General features: G+C 47.8%; 1 long non-coding RNA gene across 1 annotated transcript; it reads left to right on the forward strand.

The window, feature by feature from the left end:
- Positions 1–224: 224 nt before the first annotated feature.
- Positions 225–6,660, forward strand: LOC132528053 (uncharacterized). Its single transcript, XR_009543122.1, has 3 exons — positions 225–455; positions 1,020–1,100; positions 5,058–6,660. It is a non-coding gene; the product is annotated as an uncharacterized LOC132528053 (long non-coding RNA).
- The last annotated feature ends 639 nt before the right edge of the window (positions 6,661–7,299 follow it).

Raw genomic sequence — 7,299 nt, forward strand, 5'->3', positions numbered from 1 at the left:
GGTCATCTAACTCTCTCTTCTCGTTGCTCAGCCTATCCCAGGCTGGGGTGGGAGCCCTCCTTTGTTCACCAGGGCACAGTGTATGTCCTTCCACTCTGGTTTGTTATTACACTGGGTTGTAATTGGCTGTCCATGTTCCCCACTTATCTGTGAGCTCCTTGACAGCAGGAACTGCATCAGTCAGCTATGGCTGCAATAATGCTGCGTAACGAACCATCCCCAAGGGTCAGTGCTTAACACGAGCTTGTTTTTCTCTTCCTTAGTTTTGCAGGTCAGCTGGCCTTGGCTGCAAGCTCTAGGTTGAATCCAGGTCTGCTCCACACGTCTTGCAGCCCTTTGAGACCAGTGGCTGCCTGGAGCATGCTCTTCTCATAGTGAATGGCAGGAGCTCAAGAGAAGCCCACCCATGCAGGCACTCTGCTCACATCACACCCATTCAAGTTCTGTTGGCCAACGTAAGTGACATGGCCATGCCCCAAGTCAGTGAGGCAATGAGGTATCTTGCACCCAAGGTAGAGGGGGAGAGGGAGGAGTACAAGCTACATGATAATCTAACTCCTCGCAAGGGCCATGGACTATGTGTCTTTAAAACCCCAGTATTTAGCATGGGACCTGCCACAGGTGGGTATTCAGTAAAGGCTGAATGAATGAACGGAGACGAGCAGAGGGTTGTGTTCTCTTTCCTAGGGATAACAGGGATGTGGGGGCTCACAGATTCCTCTCACGGAAAGATGGTATCACACGGAAGTAAGTGCTCGGTCTAGAGACTTAATTTCCTCTCTTCCTCTTATTGACTGTAGCCTTGGCAGGTTACCTATTTGAGCCTCTTTTTTTTTTTTTTCCCTATAAAGTGGGAATGATGATACCTGCTTTATCAGGTTATTGCAAAAATTAAATGAGATTATCTGTGTAAAACAGCACCATGCCTGGAGTTTCATAAACACTTGTAAATGCTAGCTGATATTATTACTGATACCAATATTATTATTACTGCTACCATCTTGTATTCTGTCCATCAGGGAGAAAATGAACTGAGTTGCAGTCAATTAAATAGAAGAGGATCTGCTGATTTGGGCGTTAACACTTCCAACCTGACTCAGGTTTGACAAGAGCCTTAAGTATTTCCCATAATAACCTAGACCTAAGAATTGTGGGAAAGGGTTCTCCCTTATATACCTGAGAAAGGGTGACAGGCAAGAACCTAAATTTTCTCTCCCATGCCTGGGTGTGGAGGGATAGGGCAGAAAAGGAAGAGCTTATCTAAGGACATCATGGCATCCCTCTGTCTAACACCTCACGCCGTCCTGCAGGGAGCAAAAGAATGCAGCTTTGGGGGCCATTCAGTTAGAGGCCAGCTGTAGAGTGGACACAGGGATAAGGTGGTATTCCTAATCGTGTCCCTGGTGCTCCAGGTGGGTGGGCAGGGTGATACTTCCGAGCCCCTGGCCGGATCTCATTAAAATGGTGGGGACACTCTGTACCTGTAGCAAATCCTGCTGGAAAGGCATGATCCAGGGCGGGTGGGGACCGTGGACCAGCAGGGAGCTTCCTGGTCAGCGTGGTAGAGTCTAGTGGGTCCTGGCAGGCAGGTGAGCAGGGCAGTCTGGGATGCTGCTCTTATCACCGCATCCTCGGAAGACTGTGTCCCTCAACCAAGTTGGTGTGACAGTTATGGAGAGAGGGTTAAGCTAGATGCACTGGGGTAGAGAAGGGGCCAGGTGGGGCCTTGGAGGTGATGAACAGGTGGCTTCCTTCTGCCACAGCCATTGCGCCATGGGAAGCAGGGCAAAGCAGGGAATGAACATGATCCCATGCCTGCCCCTTACCAGCTATGTGACAAGGGCACATTGTTTCCTTTCCCTGGGCTCAAGGCCCTCATCTGTTTTCTGGAGAGGTTAGATTCCATCCTTTCACTCAACAGATATTAGTGGAGGATCCGTGACGAGCCAGGTGCTATTCTAAGGCCTTGGAGATCTACCTATGAAAAGGATAAAAGTTATCAATGAAAATTAGATTTGGCCCTATATAACGGAAAGCCCAAAGAACAGCAGCTTAGGTCAAATAGGGGATTTGCTTATTTGTGTCACTTAAAGAAGTCTAAAGACCGCAGATCAGAGCTGGTACAGTGGCCTCGTAGTCACTCGGGACATGGGCTTCCTTCCCATGAATACTTGAAAACATTTTAAATAGTTGTTTTAAAGATCTTGTCTGACTCTACCATCTCTATCTCTCTATGCCTGTTTCCACTGAATTTTTCCAAGACTTTGGGTCACACTGTCCTGTTTCTTCATATATCTAGTAAGTTTCAGCTGGATGCGGTACATTTCGAACTTTACATTGTTGAGCGCTGGATTTTGGTTAAAGGGTGTTGGACCTCTTTATGGCAGGCAGAGAAGTTACTTGCAGGGCAGGCCTTTTTTAAAGCTTTTCAATTTTCTTAGGATGGGTCATAAGTAGGTTTAATTCTAAGATTAGTTTAGCTCCGCTACTAAGATGTGACTCACTTGGGGTATCCACTGAAAACCCGAGAATCTAAGACATCTCTATTCCAACTGATCAGAATTTGATCGTCTCTCAGCCCTGAGAACTGTTTTGCTTACAGCTCCCTGGTTTTTCTTTCCATAGCTTCCTGGATCTTCATTCTATGTTTATTAATAATCAGCAACAGAGGCAGGGGATCCCTGTACACTTTTCTGGAGCTATTTACTTAAGTAGCATCTCTCTGTCCAGTACTATGTCTCGAATTTCCAGCCCCTTCATCTTTTCTGAATGACAACCCCTGTCTCTTTAACTCAGAAAGAGCTGTGCTCTGCTTGGATTCCCTTCTCTGCAGAAAACACCTCCAGACAGAAAGCCAGGGTGATAAGAGGCTCATCTTGTTTGATCTTTTTCTCAGAGATGAGTGTTCCCTAATGTCTGAAAACTGCTGCCTTGTATATTTTATTCAGTTTTATAGTTCTCAACAGTGAGAAGATAAGCCTGGTCCCAGTTACTCCATCATGGCTAGAAATAGAACTTCCTAATACATTTTTAACACCCATATCAATTAACATTATTCTGGCTATACAGATTAAAATTTTGAATTAAAAAATTAATCAAATACTGATCTACTGAACTATGACTCATAAAAATTTCATGCACAGGTACCTTCACGACATGGTACTAGTCACTAAGGAAGATCGCAGTTTATGGATTAATCTGTTCCTAAGAATTCCACCTCATTAAAATGCACAATAGATTAAAATGTATTCACGAGAAGCACAAAATAAGATTGACTGTGCAAACAAGTGTGGTTTTAAATGCATTTAAAACAAGTCACACTTTCACAGGCATTTCAATAAGTCTGATAGGGTCCCCCAGGAGGTGAGAGAAGGGGGTACAAGCAAGTCAAGTTGGTGGCAGATGTGAGAATGGAGTCGAGAACTGTTAACTCATTTTCATAGATTGTCACCTAGGGGATTTGGAAAAAACAGATCCAGAAAATTCTATATTAAATATTTCTTCACAGATTCTGTCAGGCCATAGCTTTATCTGTTCTGAGGGAGCTACCATGAATACAGTGTTCACAAAGGAAATCTGTTTACATATTCCTGGAAGGTTTGGAAAGTTTTTAGTTTTTGCTTTGTCTGGAAGTAAACAGACACTGTGTGTGTGTGTGTGTGTGTGTGTTTTAAACCTTTCAAAACCTCTTTTCTATTGAAGGCAATCACCTGTGAATTTTTCCTTCTCTGACATCCCAAACATATCCTTAACATCATCTGGACTAGACATCTTCACCCTCAACTCTCCATACGCTTCCCTTTACTACCATCTACAACTGGCCTCAGGGCCTTTGCATATGCCTGGAAAGCTCCTCCTCTCCTGCCCACCCCCACTTTGCTTGAATACCTTGTCATCTTTTTTTTTTTTTTCCTTGTCATCTTTTATGTTTCAACCTGACCTCCTCAGAGGTCTCCCAAGATCATCCAGTTTAATAATGCTATCCCTTTAATTCTTCCCTGCAATATCCTGTTCTTTTCCTTCAGAGAATGAATGCTGGTTTTTTCCTGGCCTGTTTGCCCTCAGATCCATCCCCCCTACCCTTCCCCTGGAGAACTCTGTACCTTTGGGGGACTGACTCCTGTGGACTATATTTCTCAGGCTTCCTTGCTTCCTGACATCTACAGAGGCTCAGCCTTTGGGAGGTACCGGTGGTTGTCAGAAAAGCAGGAGGAGGGGGCAAGGTCAGGTTGTCTCCCTTCTCTTTTGGCTTTGATTTCATCTGCACAAAGACTTAAGTTCCGCTGCGTCTTCCATTCATACTAGACATCCACTCGTTCCATGGTCCCAGTCCTCCTTGGGCAGCTCCTGTCCTGATTCTAGTTCCCGTCTCCCAAATGGCCCCAGGGGCTGGACTCTGATAACATCCCCTCCTCTCTTTGACCCTTCGCTGAATGGCTTCCTGCTGCTAATAATCTCTGGTTTCCTTCACTGTCCCAGACGTCTCAGCATCTCCATCACTCCTGTAAGTAACAAATCCCCTGCATTCGATCCTCTCTGACCTATATACTCAGTGATTTCTCTCTTCCTGGTACAGCATGTATCTCAAATTGTAGATATAAATGTATCAACTGCTGTGTCTTTTTTTTTTTTAACATCTTTGCTGTGTCTTTTAATCTACTATCTGAATACCTCCCTCTCCCCTCCCACACACTCCATGAAAAAAGAATAATGTCTGTTTTCTTCACGACAGAATCTCTAACACCCAGCACAGTGCTTGGCCTTGGGTAGTTGCCCAATTAATATTTGTAGAATAAATGCTTGAAAGGGAAGGTGGCAATGATGAGATCAAATTTACCATCAATCCCAGGTGACGTGAGTCTTTTCTTACCTTGACTTAAGTTCTATAGATTGTTGAGAGCAAATCTCAGTGAGCCATCCTTCACGGTTATGCAAAGAAAAAGTCTTACTGTGGGGAGACCAGAATGATGAGGCTTGATGCTATTATTGTTTTCTCTTTCTCTGTTCTTTCAAATTCCACTTTAGTGGAGAGAAAACTTTCTCATTTCCCATTTCAGCTCACTGAATTATTCATCAAAAATGTTCCACTGGTAGTTCCTCCTCTGTTGGAGTTTTGCAGTTCCAGAAACACTCTGCCCTGGAGTTGCAATCAGAGCAATTAGCAGCCCCTTCTGGGAGCCAGCTGGCCCGTACCCTCAGCTTCCCGACCTGGGCTGTGTGGATGGAGAGCCAGCCCTGCCTGGAGTCTGAGTTTTCTGCAGGGGCCAACCTGAGCTGGAAACCCCACTGAACCCCTGCAGACTCCCCCTCCTCCTTTGCTGGGATGAGCAGATCAAGTAACCATCCCCCCCGCAAGAGCTCAGGAGTTCTGCTAACGCCTCCCCTTGTCTGACTAGCTGATTCCTTTGTGCCTCAGTTTCTTTGGCTCTAGAGTGGGAAGGACAGCCCTTGCCTGCTCGCCTTGCAGTGTCGTTGGTGCGGTATGGGGCCCACCTTGGTCCCGAGCAATGTCCGCTACCGGGATTCCAATGGACTCTGTCAACTGAGAGAAGGTTCCTGCAGAAGTCAGTTTGCCTGGAAGGATGATTTCTCTCCAATAGGCATTGCTGTTTCGTTATAAGTGTATTCCCGTTACACGACCTCCATCTCTGGTGTCTCTCATCTGCACAGACCCATCCTTGTGGGTTTGCATCTGTGTCCTGGTCAGAGCAGCGAGAAGATGAAATAGTCACACAACAGCGCTTTGCACAAAATAGGCGATAGCATACTTCCCACCGTCATAGACCTCTCTGGGCTTTTTGTCACTTTGGGGGTCCTGTGTGGTACTGTCAGCAGGAGGACTTCTCAGCAAGAGGACACCTGGGGCGCCAGCATGAAGCTATGACTCTGTGATGCTGGGCCCCCCAACGCTTCTCCTTTGCCGCAAACCTGCAAACCACTTTTCTCCGGCAAACCGCAATTTCTCCTTTGCCAGCATCCCTGATAGGCTCTGCCACCAGGGGGCACTAGAGAGACTGGAAGGCTGGTGGAGGAGGATGCTTATCCCTGTCTGCTTTCTGCTCCCGTGAGCAGTGCCTCACGAGGTTGCTTCTTCTCCCCGACCTCAGCAGCTCCTTCCCAAAGCAGCCACGAAATCCACACCGCAGTCTTTCCATTTTCCATCTTGCAGAACTAGCTGTGCTGCTCACTCCCAGGCCAGAAACACTGCACAAGCCGTCTGGCATCCCCTTCTCAGAGTCTGGGTCTCAGCCCCAGGGGCAGCCTCTGAGCACAGAGACGCCAGCACCAGCTGGCTGCCTCCTCCACCCCTCCACCCCCCCCTCCAAGATACCTGTCAGGTCCTCCCTCCAAGCTTCTAAGTGTTTTAAGAATTCCAGTGTTTTGCCTTGGTGCCCACCCAGCCCAAGGGGGAGGGAGCTGTTCCCTGCAGTTGCTACCTCTGTAATACCTTAGAGTTCTCATTACCTTTTTTTTTTTTTTTGGCCTCACTGAGCAGCTTGGGGGATCTTAGTTCCCTGACCAGGGATCGAACCTGTGCCCCATGCAATGGAAGCGCAGAGTCCTAACCACTGGACCGCCAGGGAATTCCCTCCCTTCTTTTTTTTCTTTTTTTGCAGGCCTCTCACTGTTGTGGCCTCTCCCGTTGCAGAGCACAGGCTCCGGACGCGCAGGCTCAGCGGCCATGGCTCACGGGCCCAGCCGCTCCGCGGCATGTGGGATCCTCCCGGACCGGGGCACAAACCCGTGTCCCCTGCATCGGCAGGTGGACTCTCAAACACTGCGCCACCAGGGAAGTCCTAAGTCCTTCCCTCCCTTCTTAATGGCACAGTTAACAATTCTTCCATACAATGTTATATGTCAATTATAGCTCAATAAAACTGGAGAAAAATTAAGATTCCCATTAAAAACAAATCTTCATATTAAATTCTCTCTGTTCAAATACCTAGTGGTTCCTGCCTGCTCACAGGACCCTAACTGATCCAGAAATGGGCACCAGGAGCGGAGGCAGGGCTGGTGGACAGCGGGGGACCATGAAGGCCGGCCGAGGCCGTCGTGCACAGAGGATGCCAGTCAGGGTGGGAGAGCAGTTGCAGACCGCCAGTCAGCTGTGGGCGAGCCACGACCAGGTACCATGGGAGCACCCACGTGCATGACTCTTCACGGAGTCTGGGTCTTGAAAGAGATCGTGAACCTGGGAGCCACGGGCTCAGAGGGCCGGGGATACTTGGCCAAAGGAGCTTCGTAGCCAGGAAGCCCTCCGCATCACAGTCGGAGTGAGTGGGAGAGCCGATGAAGGCG

The sequence above is a fragment of the Lagenorhynchus albirostris genome, chromosome 10 (assembly GCF_949774975.1).
Source record: "Lagenorhynchus albirostris chromosome 10, mLagAlb1.1, whole genome shotgun sequence".
NCBI classification, from domain to species: Eukaryota; Metazoa; Chordata; class Mammalia; order Artiodactyla; family Delphinidae; genus Lagenorhynchus; species Lagenorhynchus albirostris.